Source organism: Anser cygnoides, chromosome 2 (genome assembly GCF_040182565.1).
Source record: "Anser cygnoides isolate HZ-2024a breed goose chromosome 2, Taihu_goose_T2T_genome, whole genome shotgun sequence".
In the NCBI taxonomy this organism is placed as follows: Eukaryota; Metazoa; Chordata; class Aves; order Anseriformes; family Anatidae; genus Anser; species Anser cygnoides.
Window position 1 is genome coordinate 73,528,588 of NC_089874.1, and position 17,205 is coordinate 73,545,792.

General features: G+C 39.1%; 1 protein-coding gene across 2 annotated transcripts in view; it reads right to left on the reverse strand.

The window, feature by feature from the left end:
* The window catches only part of CDYL (chromodomain Y like), a 105,442-nt gene that overhangs the window by 21,149 nt on the left and 67,088 nt on the right, over positions 1-17,205 (reverse strand). Inside the window, exon 1 of one of the 2 annotated variants that reach the window (XM_066992469.1) lies at positions 4,948-5,033. The exons of the other annotated variant lie outside the window; for it this stretch is intronic. The gene's annotated coding sequence lies outside the window, so the exon portion shown is untranslated. Of the gene's footprint in view, positions 1-4,947; positions 5,034-17,205 lie in introns of those variants that run through there. 2 annotated transcript variants of the gene reach the window in all.

Sequence of the window (17,205 nt, forward strand, 5' to 3'; positions counted from 1 at the left end):
GACTTACAGTATAAAAAGAAAAACATATAAATGTGATAGCCTAGATGGGAAATTTATCATAGTAAGTGAAATACCTCTGAGACTTGCTTGCTTAAAGACTGGGAAACTTGGAAGGTACTTTGAGTAATAAAATTTGTATTGATATAGTTTCAGAAAGAGTTTTAAAAAATCCTAAAACTAAAAACAAACAAAAAACAACAAGAAGACAACAAAAACAACAAAACACAACAGCAACAACAACAAAAAAACACACCAATCAGCCCAGACCAAACAGCCCTAAACTTCTGCAGTTTATTTCTGTTACAAGACTGTTCTCATTAAGTCATGTTTTAAAAGTTCCCTTCTGATTAAAAGCTACTGGGGATCCAAAGCAATACTCAGGAGACCCATACTGGATACTGTAGAGAAATTTTATCTTCTTCCAACAGTTCACTCATTACTTGCCATATATTTTACCAATATTTTGCAATTTCATACCATTACTAAACATGCATCAGAAGCTTCCCTAACATGTATACTTAATTTTATGTAAATTTCAGGATTTTAGAATAATATCAACACAGCAACACTATTTTGCTCAACATTGAAGCTGTATGCAATTATCCTTAGTGATAATCAAGTTGGAAATACATTGAAAAGTTAAAAACACAAACCTATATAAGATTATTTTTGTAAGATCCTAAAACATGGAAGTTTCTATTGATGACAAAAAGTGGAAGTTAGTACTCATTTCTGTTTTTCTACCTAGTAACAACTCAGATTTCAGGGCTATTGTGTGATAAGACTGGCAACAGTGTCTGTCATCAGGAGTTTGATATTCAGGGTTGTATGAAACTTTGCACCTCCAGTTGATTTCAGAATATGTTGCCATAAGGTCACTGTTAACTCTGAAACAAAGATGTTGCATATAAGTTTCTATTCTGTTATCTACGCATCACCATATTGAGGATTTATGAATAGTATCAATATTTTTAATTACTACTGTAGATAAATTTTCAAATATAGCTAGATAACAGCAAATACTACAGTAGCAGAGATTTCCCCCAACAGCTCAGTTAAAATACTGTCAGGATCTCAAAGGAATTTGTCTTGAAGGTGTTCTCTCAACTCATTATAATTAACAAAAATGCTGCAGTGGGACCATTTACTTTTTCATTAATTCTTAAACAAAATGATACACTTGCTGAAGTTTCCAAAAGAACGTAGGTGGTGTTTTTTTTTGTTTATTTCTTTAAGTTTTTTATTTGTTTTGAAACAGGTAGGAGACTAAGAGCAAGAAGGAACACGATCATATTCTGGCTCAAGCCAGGCCAACACTCTGAAAGCATTCTCCAAGTTCTTCCCTATTCCAAAGAGCAAGACATCTGCTGTACGTCTGTCCATGGGCTAGATTGCTCTTGCCAGCAGACTAACATGCAGTTTAGATGGCACGCTCAGGAAAACAAGCCAAGGATCTTCCACAAGTCTCATCATAACCCCATGGAAAATGCTCTTCCCTCGTGATCCAGAATTATTCACCAGTACCTAAATATTGATCTAGTCTACGTAAAATTAAAATTCAGATTTGTTTCCCTTCACAGTTCTGTCTCTTCCCTGTATAGGACCCACCAGACTGGAAAGAAGTCATTTTTTGTGGGTATTTGTATCCAACCCAAAAACAGCGCATCAGGGCTCCCGAATACCTTCTCCCCTCCCCAATACGTTTGCTGAACAATTCCTTGAAAGCTTCCAAAGATAAACAAAATTTCGGTTTAAAACAAACTTACCCTCATCAATATTTTTGCCCCATTTAACTTTCCTCTCCCATCCCCTAGTCTTAAGACCGAGAACTGGAATACCAAGCCAAACTTACAAAGAACATTAAACTTAGTTCAATTACAGCAGAACATCCAGGAAAATGTACTAGTGTTTTCCTACCGTGGACTCATTATTTGTAAAGAAACATCAACATATGACTAAGTACCAAGAAATGAGTAATAAACTGACATAAACAAATGAAGATATGCTAAAAACAACAACAACACCCTGACAAAAATTATTTTAACAACAGGAACAAGCCAAACATTTTTGCACGGTGCATTGGGATAATGCACAGCAATGCATTTCTCTCCAGGTTTAAAAAATGTATATACTGACTGGCAGAAACAACTGTAGAAAAGGGTATGTATTTTCTCATGCAAACCATTTAATTATGAGATTGAGTTTATTGAAAATAAACTTCAATGAACCACTGATCTGTCTGCACAGAAAAATGGCAGAACTGAAATCACTAGGGAATAGTAGTAGTCATTGTAGTGCGACATACTCTTTCATGCTCTACAGTTTAGAGCATTAAAAAAACACCTGTTGTGAATGTAAACTGCTAATATTTCAATCACATGTCTACAATGAAAACTGAGACTATGAATGACTTCTGCAAGCATAAGGTGAATTATCATTTAGAATGGATCTGTGGACTAGTTTACTGATACTGTAGAAAACATCCAGTTATGAAAGCACTTCAAACATTCCCAAACAGAAAAATCATGAGAAAATTGCAGCAGATATCTGGTAGAGAAATACAGCACATCTCATTGATGACAACAATTTGTAGTTTATTAATGTTTTGCCAGAGAGCAAGGAAACGAGAAAAGTTGTCATGGAGAAGAAAACAACATTAGAAGTGGACAAGATGTCCTGCTGAGACACGAGCTAGATGATGAGATTGGAGGTAAAGCCATGCATCTGCTGAGGTCGCCACAATCTGCGGTGGAGTGAAGCATGAACCGGGACAGTCAGAGAAGCACGACCATTCATCGCTTCCTCTTCACAAACAGGGATTTCACTGCCTACTAGGTCCAGGACTGCCTCTACAGCATGAGTTTTGCCTATAATAAATTCTAGAGCAAATTGGATGAAAGAGGAAAGGAAACAAATGCTCAAAGTGGCTTCATAAAGCAGACTCTCCAAATGTTCCTCTAAGCATAGCTGAATTTAGATGAAGGGTAGAAGGTCCTGCACTGTTTCATTTCAGCAGCTTATCATTAGGAAAATATTCCTATTACTTAATCATATAATTACTTTGGAAAGGGTTGTAAAGAGAGCGGTCTGACATCTCTGAGAATTATATTAACCTACTCAAAAAGCCAGTTTGGGATTGTTTAGTTGCTGACTTTAGAGGATGCAGAAAACAGTGGAACTGACAGAACCTCTAAGGATGCTGGGAAAACTGGATTTTTTTTCCCCTAAACTAACAGCTGCAGTAAATTGCAGTCTTCATGTCAAAAGACATTCCTTCTATGCACCCTGACATGTTGCCCATCATTACCAGCCTATGACACAGTCCTGTTTTCAAAGAGACTCGCACAGTGCCATGCTGGTTTTCCCAGAGCCCCTCATTTCTAAGACAAGTCTTTTGCTGTGCCTCACAGTCTGTGCAGACAGGAAGCAAGCAACCCTTTTCCCTTTCTTTTTGTCTGTCTGAAAAAAAAAAAATTAAAAAAAACCATACACCTTTCCCCTTCCTTTTCATCTGGTTTATAGGCATTCCCTGTAACATATAATCTTCATCCTGACTTAATGAAAAATAAATGTGATGACCACCATTAAATAGGAAGCAATCAAGAGCAGGAGTGGATTTTGGCTCAAGAGGGTGAAATGGAGACACAACAAAAAACCTAAACAGATTCTTCTTTTGTTTTCAGATTTACTCCTTCTACGTAACATTCTTTAAACTGCTCTGAACTAAAATAAAAATGTTGCTTCTAAGCAAAGTCAGATGCGTATTTAATATATCGAACTCATTTGCAAATAGGATTCTTTTCTTCCCTTTTCTAAACTCTGCTTTTGCTACAATCTCTATTGTTAAAAAAAAAATGTTGCCTATCCATTCAAGAGTAAAATAATTATAGCACTTATTACTATGAATAGTTAGTATTTATTTCTTTTGCTCTATGATCCTGACTGCATCTTATTTATGTTGTGTGTAGGAAAGAAAAATGAGAAACATAACAGAGTTTGCAGATACTAATACTGCATCTAGCTCAGTAAATTCTCCTTCAGGGAGGCTAAAAGTAAAGCAGAATAAACCCAATGCTATATCCTCAAGACTGATATAAAATTAATCATAACTTCAGTCCCACATATGTATAGCTGAAAGCCAGAAGTGATTTAACCTTAAATTCTAAGATTAGAGGGATGTTTCCTTTACACGGTGAAGAGAAACCAATAGCTTGAATTCAGACTATTTCAAGGTCACTCTTCCAATAGGGTCTGATAGTGATTGTACTGTTCTGGCAGCTTAAAAATATTACATCTCAGTGGTCAGAAGACAATTGGAAATATCAACTTCTCATAGTTACTTTCCTTCCAAAAGCACCAGAGAACAACCAGCCCACCCCAAGTCTCAGGTCCACAGCCCCCTCAGTCAGGATACCACTATAAAACCCAGAGATTTTGTCTCACACAGGATCACAAGCAAGATGGTGCTGGCTCCCCTGTACAGGCACACGACACAACCAGACAAATAACCTGTACCCGTATGCAAAATAGTGAGCATACAACCACATAAAATAACATATGAACACTGCCCTGTGTTGCAATTCTGCATTATCATAGGTCTGAGAGGTGTTTTTTACTGTTCTGATACAACTAAACACTTTAACAACAGGCAAATTCAAACTGGACTCAAAGCAAAACCAACCCTCCCCTCCCCCCATTTGCAGTCATCACAAGCAAACACAGTTCCACAAAAAGTGATGCGTCTCCAGAGACACAAATTATTTTCACTAAACATCATTTTCATTGAAGATTTCCCTCACTAAAACTGTTTCCCTGCACCCTTGACTAGCTAGCTTTGTCACAACTTCTGATGTCTCAAGCACATCTACAAAAGCAAGCGGCATTCTGATTTATGGCACTACCTAAAACACCTTTTGCTCCACCAGAGGAGCCTCAGAGAGAACCTACCTCCATTTCACAGTTCCTTGCTCCTTCCTTTCATCTGTGCTGAGATAAAAACTACTGGCCTCTTTTTGCTTGCTGGTCCATTCTTTAACCACAGAGCCATAGCTGTTTCCAAGTGCCCATTCTCCTGCGTGTGTGAACCATTTGATGATTAAATCAATAACAGCATCTGCAGAGCAGTGCAGGGGGAAGATAGATTTAGATGACAAAGGTCTCTTCCAGCCCTATTTCCTGTGATGCATACATGACCACATTATGTAGAGATTCTGCCTTTTTGTCTTGACCTACAAGGCAGTTACTTTTCAACAAGCTGGACAAAGAAAAGCTACCTGGACTGATGGTATCACATGCGGATTAGCAAACCCACAAAAACAATTGGATTCTCAGCTAACTGCTGCTTTCAGTCTCGATGGGAAACTCTCTGCTTGTCCTTGAATGAACCCCAGGGGGAAAAAATCATCTTCTGTGGACATGCCTTGAGTATTTGTCTGCAAAGCCACAACCACAAACCTATTATGTATCTGTACCTCTGCCACAAAATTTGGAGTCTTGTGCTATGTAAGGTTTTTGTAAGAATGTTCCTACGGATTGCATTCTCCACTCTGAATCCACCATTTCTGGAGTGACCTCACTGAGGTGAAAATTGCTCCCATTTTATGCATTATTTGTAAAATACTTCCAAATACAGTAAACTAGAGTCTGTGACTGGTTACAGTAAACGATAACCTTATAAGAGTCACAAAATAATGATGAGAAAAATAGCCTGTGGTAAGAGGAAACTTCTAAATGATCAGATTAGAACTGACAATTCCCTTTCCTCCAAGGGTAAGGAGCATGACCACTCATTCATCAGGGGAAACTGCTAATCTCCTTGGTTTCAACACAAACCAAAATACTATCTAAATTAAATATGGGTGCTATTATTGGATATATTTTGTGCAATACCCTTTGGACTGCCCAAGGGAGTTTATGGCCTACTGTAGGAGTTGTTCCCTGGTATGACCTTCTGCAGTGCAATAAACTGAGCAATGCTTTGCCAGGGAAAGGTCCTTGCAAGCAAAACCAGAATTCAGAAGCTGAATGAGTTGCAGGAGAGACCTCCACACCGGCTGTACCTTGGGCCAGCCGCTGCCCTAGGGTAGTCCAGCAGAAGGCAGGCTCCCTGCCATGCAGACGTGGAAAGGACATGGCAAGAGCAGAGAGTCACCCTCCCCCGCCCAGTGAAGCAAAGCATTAGCTGCAGAAAGATAGCAAAGGCTAATGAAATTTGTCAAGAGGGAAGGGAGGGAGGAAAAGGAGTTTCAGCAGGAGGAGCCCTCAGCTGCGTGCCAGCAGAGACAGCCACAGCTGGTTGTAATCTGGTGAGCAGCCCCTTCCCAACCTGGCCTGCTCAGGCCCAGATTCAGCTGTCCCTGCTCCTGCAGGCACAGCCCTCACACCCTCCCAGCACAAAAGGAGCAAGTTACAAAAATACTCCTCTCAAAAACAACCCCCCCCCAAAAAAAAAAACAAAAGTCTTAAGGTAGCAAAAGGCACATCTCTGACACAAAGGACAAAGCTCTGTTAAATTGGAAATCATTGCACAAAGGTTTGTGTAAGTGGCAGATGATCGCTCTCCTACTTCCACTGTTGAGATATTTGGAAAGCAAACCTCTGAGCAACCTATTGCACTCATGTCTTAAGAGAATTCTTGACATCCTATACATTTCTTTCATATAATTCCCTCTGATGTAAGCTCAATATTCACTACAAAACTTTCTGCTATTAACTTTTTCCTCTGAAGATCAAATTTATTATTCTGGATGAAGAAGGCACTATGTTTAAGCTTCCATAACAGGTGAAGGTGCCAAAGTTTTTGCTCTTCCTTTTCCCAAGAGGCTAAAAGCTCAAGCCAAAGTTTCATCACTGTCCCAAAGCTTAAATAGTGCAAGTAACGGATGTACACAAGTCAATGGGCCCCGATGGGATCTACCCGAGGGTACTGAGAGAACTGGTGGAGGAGCTGGCCAAGCCGCTTTCCATCATTTATTGGCAGTCCTGGCTATCAGGGGAGGTCCCAGTCGACTGGCGGTTAGCAAACGTGACGCCCATCTACAAGAAGGATGAACTATAGGCCTGTCAGTTTGACCTCAGTGCCAGGAAAGCTCATGGAGCAGATTATCTTGAGGGTCATCACGCGGCACTTGCAGGGCAAGCAGGCGATCAGGCCCAGTCAGCATGGGTTTATGAAAGGCAGGTCCTGCTTGACGAACCTGATCTCCTTCTATGACCAAGTAACACGCTTGGTGGATGAGGGAAAGGCTGTGGTGTGGTCTACCTTGACTTCAGTAAGGCTTTTGACACCATTTCCCACAACATTCTCCTCAAGAAACTGGCTGCTCGTGGCTTGGACTGGCGTACGCTTTGTTGGGTTAAAAACTGGCTGGATGGCCGGGCCCAAAGAGTTGTGGTGAATGGAGTTAAATCCAGTTGGAGGCCGGTCACTAGTGGTGTCCCCCAGGGCTCAGTGCTGGGGCCGGTCCTCTTTAATATCTTTATCGATGATCTGGATGAGGGGATCGAGTGCACCCTCAGTAAGTTTGCAGATGACACCAAGTTAGGTGCGTGTGTCGATCTGCTCGAGGGTAGGAAGGCTCTGCAGGGGGATCTGGATAGGCTGGACCGATGGGCTGAGGTCAACTGCATGAAGTTCAACAAGGCCAAGTGCCGGGTCCTGCACCTGGGGCACAACAACCCCAAGCAGAGCTACAGGCTGGGAGATGAGTGGCTGGAAAGCTGCCTGGTAGAGAAGGACCTGGGAGTACTGGTTGATAGTCAGCTGAATATGAGCCAGCAGTGTGCTCAGGTGGCCAAGAAGGCCAACAGCATCCTGGCTTGTATAAGAAGCAGCGTGGCCAGCAGGTCTAGGGAGGTGATTGTCCCCCTGTACTCGGCTCTGGTGAGGCCACACCTCGAGTACTGTGTTCAGTTTTGGGCCCCTCGCTACAGGAAGGACATGGAGGTGCTTGAGTGAGTCCAGAGAAGGGCGACCAAGCTGGTGAGGGGTCTGGAGAACAAGTCTTACGAGGAGCGGCTGAGGGAGCTGGGGTTGTTCAGCCTGGAGAAGAGGAGGCTCAGGGGCGACCTTATCGCTCTCTATAGGTACCTTAAAGGAGGCTGTAGCGAGGTAGGGGTTGGTCTGTTCTCCCACGTGCCTGATGACAGGACGAGGGGAATGGGCTAAAGTTGCACCAGGGGAGGTTTAGGTTGGATATTAGGAAGAACTTCTTTACCAAAAGGGTTGTTAGGCATTGGAATGGGCTGCCCAGGGAGGTGGTTGAGTCACCATCCCTGGAGGTCTTTAAGAGATGTTTAGATGTAGAGCTTAGTGATATGGTTTAGTGGAGGACTTGTTAGTGTTAGGTCAGAGGTTGGACTCGGTGATCTTGGAGGTCTCTTCCAACCTAGGTGATTCTGTGATTCTGTAAAATGCCTTAAAGTAGTTCCAACCCCCACAAATAAGACATACACCATGTAATATTTTCAATGGAATTCTATCCATTAAATATGTCTGTCCACTGAAATTTGGTCTGTGTGAATGTATACACACACTAAAAACTCTCTGTAAACTTTTTTTTTTTAAATAATTAATTTTCTTCCTGGAAATGATGTTCCTTTGTCTGTCACAGTAAAAAAGGTTAATCAGCACTGGAAGTTCTTCCTTCTCATCTGCTTAGCAAAGCTGCATTTATGATTCAAGAAAATCAACTATTGTTTAATTTGTTTTTTGTAATTTTTACCAGTGTAATTGATTCTTTAGCCATGTGGATTTTAGCATTAAACTTCATTAAAATAATCTAACATTGGCTTATTTCATTTTATCTCTAACCTATATTTCAAAAAATGCTTTTGTTATCACTTGGCAAAGACTCACTTCTTGGTTAATATTTAACAATGTGACCACATTAAGACCTATTTTCTCTTACAAAATATGGCAAAGTACATATTAGTAAGTATTGCTACAAAACAGCAAGTGAAATATAATTTTGTGTAAACAATCAGAAGCACATGGACATTTCTCTGAATATGTGCATTTAGACCCCACCTGACAGAGATTATGAAGATCAGTCATCAGAGCAATTATCCATGTCCTTATTGCAAGTTTCAAGTGCTTAAGTTTCGCCTGGCATCAATCAATAAACAAAATAATTTCAAAAAGAACATTTAAGAGCAGTACATAAACACAAACATGAGCTTTAGAGCAAAAAAGTGCAGTGTGACTAGGAACATACTGGCCAAACCTAACCATTGGAGATGAGAGACCAAGAACATGAATGTTAAGGTATCATCACCATTATGACACTCCTAACCACTACAGCAGTGGAGAATAACAGATGAACTATTACCTCTGTAGTGCTTGTAATAAATGGAATAAAATTAATCCACAAAACTGTGGATATTTCAGGCAAACAGATTTGGTCAACCAGAATGTTTGTCTATAGAATTCCTCTGGTTTATAGAACTGTACAGTGTTTTGAGAGAGAGACACAAAGAAAATAAATCCCCTCTATAATTTAAACTATTTGTCTTTTAGTTGTTAACCTGTTTCACAAGTTAAAATCTAACAACATTTGCAACAAAGAGGTAAAAAACAAATATAATCTCCAAAGCAACCACAAATACTGACATCCTAGAGAAATCTAAACATTTTAAAGACTGAATACCAAAGAATTAAAGTAAGGATACATTTGTAGGACTTTGCACTAAAATTAACTGGCATATAAAGGGGGCTGTAGAACAGCAATCATCAGATAAAGCCCAAGTATCTTCTGTTCAGGAAACTTTTAGTAGATTTAGGGAATGAGCTTCTGAAACAGGAGACACTTCACTGATTTTTTTATGCACTGAAACCTGTGGCACTCATTAAATGTTCCTTGTTGTTTTACAGATTCTTGTTGTTTAAATCATTTCAAGTAAGCTAGAAATGAAAAGGAGCAACATGCTTTCTGCAGGTTTCATTTCTATCCTGCTGCTGCTGCTTGTACCTTTTCACCTCACAGCAACTGAAAAACTGTGTTACACAGTGAGAAGAAAAAACAAGCAAATAAAAACCTGAGAAGTCTATTAGTACTGGAAAACAAAACCTTACTACAGAGATTATATGGAAAAACTAAACCAAAAGGACAGAAAAAAATGAAGATAACATATGGAGAAATAAAATGTATAAATCTGAACTTAGTGTTGAGCTGTCAGATAAGGGCTTTTTCGTTTGAGCAGTAATAGCATATGAGAGTATCACAGTACCAGCCTCAACTGTAAAAGAATAAACTGACATTGGAAGAAAGAAAAAAAAAATAAAGTTCCCAAAACATACACACATTTCTTCAAAAGTGAAATGCAGTTTCTTATTAAAGCACAAAGTAGAGCTTCAAAGACATATTAGCTCTTTCATGCAAAGAGCTAATATGGTAAACTATCCAAATGATTATAAAGCAAATAACTAACAGAATTACACCAACTTCACTTTAATTATGAGAAAATCTAACACCTGCCAGTGAATTTAATGAGTGCTCATACTGGAAATACCCTTTGTTTTCCTTATTTTAAGTCAAAAAAAATAAACCTTGGGATTGCTACAATTAGTTATGTATTATTGCACATTACCAGAAAATTACTAAGTTATATTCTTTAATGCAAACAATACAGCTTTAGTTCCCAGCTGGACCAATCTGTATGATTTATTTACATGCTGAAACTAGGTCCAAAATGTCTTTTCAGATGTGTCATGAGAAAGCATTGATGAGATGCATGAGTTGAAAACTTTCTCCAACGGTAACAGTTAGAACCTCTTTTTTCCCTTTTAAAACACTCTACATCTTGTAGGCCACACATCATTACCATGAGAAGACTAAAAGAAATAGAAGAGACAGCAAGAACCCTTAATGCTCAGGAATTAAATTGCTCTTCCCCAAATATAACAGTCTTTGTAAAAATTTAAGGATTTAGATTAACCTGATACTTTTGCAGTGCTTCCTACCAGCCTAAAGAATTATCTTAATGATTTCATATTGACAGCCTGGTTCTCTGGCATGACCAGACAGCAGGATAGTAGGGAAGCAGGGATTTTACATGTACTTACAGATGCCATCGCAGGGGATCTTATTATCCTGAGCTTTAATAACATGGAAACACTAAAATAAAAAAATTATCAAATTCTGTAGTCTTAAATAGAAGGTAGAGATATGGAGATTATTACCGCTTAGATTTAATCATGTTATTAATTCAAAGCATCAGACTCGGACAATGAAATTTGAATTCTTCATAACTTAGGCAAAAAAGAAATAAATCTGATCCTAGAGTCTGACCAGTGCATTTTGTGGGCAAAAGCCTATTACACTAACTATAACCAAATAACGTGGCTTGAAGAGGATTTTAACCAACTTATATGTAGTAACTTCTCTTCTTCCCCACCCCCAATTAATAATTTTTACTTATAGACCACAAAGTCCAAGCTAGTTTGGATATGCACCACATCTGCAATGTTGATCCATGAATTTATCAAAGTCTCTGAAACACAGGTGGGATTACAGAATTGGGTATCAGTGTTGGGAGTTTTAAGGGACTGTTAACACTAACACATACTTAACGTCAGACACACTGAAATTCGTTTTCTGCATCATCTGAATCACACTTTTAGTGCTCTGTGCATATCCCTGCAAATTACACTGTCAAATATACAAAGACTTTCTCCGAGAAAAATATTATTTAAGAATTATATTATGCATCTTCCCTCACAGGTGCACTAAAAGGAAGCCATCCTGCTACAGTCTTCACATAGAAGAAATGATTTGCCACTGGCAAATGCAAGAGCAAAGCTGCAGTTTCATGCAACCACGAAAAGCCCTAAATTTAGTACTTCTGGTCAGCCTGTAAACTAAGACAAGTTTCTTATCTGCAGAGTGAGCAAAGAAACCTTTCCTGTCACCATCTGGTATCAAAACTATCACTCTAAATTCTGAACTTTCCAGACTACAGAAACCACCATCCCGTAGAAAGGTATATTGCTCTTGAAGGTAATTTGCCTCTTCTGGCAAAATGTCACCTCTTACAGAACCACATAGATCATTATAAACATACTGTTATAACCTATAAGCTGCAGACTGTATTTAAATTTGGAGATGTGCATTTTTATTTACCAAACTGTTACACAAACATTTGAAATCCTTTAGTCTTTATTTGTATTCTTTACCCTTTCCCAGAAATGTCTGTATTCGCCATAACAACTGCCTTTCATGAGACCATTGGTAGTTTTTATGACTCTTGGCTCTCAGAACGAGACCAAATACAGGCTGCTGTCTCAAACCAGTAGAGGTACCTGAGAAAATGTGGAATGATGGAAAATAAAATGTACAAGGCAAAAATTACTGATTATTTTTCTTAAACACATACAATTTGTCACTGAATTTCACCACGAGATATTTTAATCCTTCTGAGTGGTGACCCTATGAAGTCAGTTCTTAGAAAGTTTGAGGTCACATTTACCTTGCACACAAGCAAACAAAAACCAACATTGCCACTTTCTATGATATGTAATATAACCAGGAAGAGTCAAAGGTTTTAAAGAAAGTCTCAATGCAATGCTCCACTGCTTATGGCACTAAACAGTCATCCAAAAATCATTTTAACAACCTATAAGTGAAAAGCATGTCTGTCTGTAGGACAGAAAGACCAGGGGTTTTTTAGGATACCCATGTTGTTTCTTTAAGTCTGCAACAGGAAGTCAGAGCACCGACAGGAAAAGTTCTTAGCAAAAATTCAATTAACTGAAGCTCTGCCTATTTATAATTAATGATTTTGCCCATTATGCTTTTATTTATTTATTTTTCAAATTCTGAACAGGTATTTTGTTAGAGCATAAAAATTTCCGTAGTTCTGTACAGTTATCAAATAATATGGAACTGGATGCTGACTTTCTTGTTTTATTTCAAGAGTGGTAAAATGAAATAAATGCTGAAAGTCATCCATTCAGTACTTATTCTAGTATTACGTAGATTTATAGGATATTTTGAGATGAGTACTTGCCCCATACCTCTGAATCACAACCCTTAATTTAAATGAGCTGAAGCCCAGTAATGAGGCTACTGATTCATGTACTTGAGTCTAAGTGATTTATAAATCATTTACCTTCACAGAGAAAGGAGACTAAATAACTCTGGCACTATTTTTTTTTTTTTAAAGGAGAGCGATCACCACCAGAAAGAAATACAATACATAAGAGACTGCTCATTTTTACTTACAAAGTCACAGCCCAAAGAATGGGAAATATATGGGAAAATAAAGAAATCTGACTGTGATGTGAGCAGGACCAAGCATAATTATATATATATATATATATTCAAACAAGTAGTGCATAACTTTTTTGAAAGTCTGCAGCTAAAAATTAAACAGAAAGTGCAGCTGATTCAGCAGTGTCGACTAGCAAAAATGCAAGTCACTGTGCAATGGAAGAGCCAGTGCACTATAAACACTGGAAATTATTCCCATGGAAGAGATGCACTGCAAATCACTCCTCCAAAATCAATACTAAAAATAACTATAATTACACAGCTCCTTGGTCAAAACATGTGGTTAATGTTACCAAAAGGAAATCAAACCAATAAAGTCCACTACTCCAAGAATAAAATAAAGTAAACCAAACCAAACCAAAATAAAATAAAGTAAAAGGTGTGGCGGAAAAAAAAAGAGGAAGAAAGAAGGGTATTTGCTGTGTGTTACAAATATATGCAAACATCATCTGATCTGACTGACTGAGCAATATGTTCTAAAGACAACATCTACAAATATACTCAGGCTGATAATCTCCAGAGTGATCTTTAAAATCTGATAGGCAAAACATTTCAGATTTGTAACTGATTCAGGAGCAGCAGACACTTTGATCTACAAAAGCCGATGAAAATACAAGGCAGTCATAAATTACAGCAGCCGAGGTTAATGCTTGATAGCATGATGGACAAACTTTACATGTGGCAGCTCATGGGCTGCCAACAAACACAGCCCACTCACTGAACATGCAAAGATCTCCCCTTAGAGAAGGGGCCACAACTTGAGCCCAAGAGCACTACTACTTGCTACGGAAGGTAGGACAGTGAGCACAGCCCAGTGCTGCACTGAGACAGTGAAACACCAGGCCTTACTGGTGCTAGCTATAAAGAAAAAAAACAACAGTCTAGCAATCTTGGGGGGAGGAGGAAATGCGTTTTCTTCCCATAGTAGAAAATATAATCCAGGTGTATTGGTGCAGTAGATGCAAACAGTTCACTGTGAACTGTGTGACGTGCTTTAACTCTTTTTTAGCTTCATAAAGAAAAAACTAGGAGGTCTGCACAACCTAGAAAGTCAAATGGGTGACAATAGCACCCTGAAGTTTGAGTGACAGTTTGATGACGTTAAGACATCTCTGAAGGTAGTCACAGCTGCTGGACTAGACAAATGGAAAAAGGGTACGCTACTGACATCATTAGGATTACTGGGGCAGTGGTTATAAGCACAGGTGAGGTGGGCTGCTGAAAAAAAGAAGAAAGGCAGCTAAGAAATACATTTGCACCTGTAAACATATTTAGACCAGTGCTATCATTTGTTTGGTAAAATTTTGGCTTTTGTTCCCCACCACCCAGTTCTGAAATAACACTCTCCCCCCTCAACCCCCCCAAAAACAACAAAATCCACCACGATGACAAACAAAAAAACAACCACCCCACACCCACAGCCAACCTCTACAGGTTCTCTGAAATCAGGTAAATGACATAGTGATATGGGAAAAAATAAATAAAAGAAAAAAGATGGAGTAGATGCTTTTGTTTTTTGTGGTATAACAAGATAAGAAATTGTCTAAGGGTAATAACAATAGGGAGGTAAGAGGAGCAAGGTAAATGAATGCTTGAAAAAATAAATGTGGAAACATTATTTTTACACTATCAAACTAAAGATACTTCTCAAGTACAAAGGTCTGCCTTGGGCCCAACTTGAATCTTTTTTTTTTTTTTTTTATTCAAGACTTGGATAATGTAAGAGAAAGTGAACTTATGAAATCCACAGATTACATCAAACTGAAAGGACTGCAAGGTTTCAGAAGTGCAGGATCAAGTTTCTAAAATATAATTCTGAGTCTGGAAGACAGCTTAAAAAGAAAAAAAAAATTACTTCTATTAGAAAGAAAAATAGAACATGCATGAAAAAAATGTGGTTTTACAGACTAAGCAACAGAACACAGAAAAGTTTATTGGGTTATAATCGATTATAAAGTGTATACCAGTTAACAGTGAGATGTAAAAAGAAGGGCAAAGCCCAATTCTGAGGCACTGTGGTAAGGAAACTTTACATGTGCAAGGAGATAATACTTTCTGTCAAGTACCAGTGTCAGTATCTGCTGAAACAATCCAGTTTTGGGCACCATAGCTAAAGAGAAATCCTTTTGACAGTCCACAGTTGACCAACAACGATAAGAAATGGTGTATTTTTAGTCTGGTAGAAAGAAGTACCTACAGAGCTCTGACAGCTGTTCTACAGCAGGTGAAATTCAAATATGAATTGTTCATTGGAAGAAATGCTACTGAATAGTATCGGTTTAACCTGAAGCAATTAAAAAATATTGGGGAAAGCAATGGAAAAGGGTTTTTCTAATAAAAACAGTATAAAAGGTGAGGTAGAGATGGTTTAATCCCCATTGTGGAAATATTTTAAGAACAGGTTATACAATCCCTGTTGGAGAAAAAAAACACTTGCTCTATTCTGCCTCAGTTCAAGGACAGACTAAGTTGATCAACATCTCCTTTAGTCCAACCTGCAGTTCTAATAACACCCACGAGATTTAAAATAATCTGCTCTCCACATGCGTAGTCCTGGTTTCAGTGCTATCGTAACATGAGCAAAGGCCAAAATTTATTGCCTCAGCGACACATTGTTCTACACAGCTCTAGCCTGAGATGCTAGGTGCTGCTAAATGGAGAAAAAAGTTCTTGACTAACAGGCTTACTATAAACACATGCTGTCTTGCTAGTTTGAAGCTGTTGGTAGAAATCTATACCACTAAAGACAGAGCCAGAGGGGACCTTAACTTTGCAAGAGATTCAAACTGACTCCCTAACACATGCCACCGAATTCACATCTGGTAACAGTATCTCCTGGAAAGAGTCCAGCAGAGGGCCACAAAGATGATACGGGGCCTGCAGCATCTTCTCTATGAAGAAAGGCTGAGAGACCTGGGTCTGTTCAGCCTGGAGAAAAGAAGACTGAGAGGGGATCTCATCAATGTGTATAAATACCTGACGTGTGGGAGACAGAAGGATTTGGCCGACCTCTTTTCAGTGGTTTGTGGGGATAGGACAAGGGGTAATGGCCACAAAACGGATCACAGGAAGTTCCACACCAACATGCGAAAGAACTTCTTCACAGTGAGGGTGACGGAGCACTGGAACAGGCTGCCCAGGGAGGTTGTGGAGTCTCCTTCTCTGGAGATATTCAAGGCCCACCTGGACGCCTACCTGGGCAGCCTGCTCTAAGGAACCTGCTTTGGCAGGGGGGGTTGAACCCAATGATCTTTCAAGGTCCCTTCCAACCCCTTCAATTCTGTGATTCTCTGATCTACTTGAAGAGCTCTATTGATCTCTCAAATTCTCCAAATTTGTAGCAAAGACTGCGAGGCTATACGTCGAAATAATCAAATAACTCAAACAGTGACCAATATTGAACAAAACCAAAATCTGAACACAGTTTACAAGCTTAATTTGACAGCTTGATGAAGCAGATGGGAGATTCTCAGAACTAAGAAATTGCCTCTTCTCCCCGACCCAAATCAGACTTTGGAAGCCAAAGGTGAACAAGCAAAAGCAAAAACCATTCATATGCTGGTTCCTGTGGTCTGTGTGGGATGGCATGACACATTGGAAAGAAGCACTGAATGAGAGCTGACAACCTTACTCATGTCTAACTGCCTAACACGTGGCTGTACAGAGGATGAACCACATTCGTCTTGGAGGTGCACAGTAGAGGATGAGGGGCAATGGAAACAAGTTGTAACCAGGGAAATTCTGATTAGATGTTAGGTTAAAAAGAACAAAAGGTCATAATCAGGCTGGCAAGCTTGGGAACAAGCATGCCTCAGAGATACTCTAAACAAGCCCTGAACAACCTTTAAGAGGGTGTCCGAGTGTTTGCTGAGAATCAAAACAAAATATAGAACTTTAAGCAGAAGACTGGATTACTTTTTTTTTTTTTTTTTTTTTA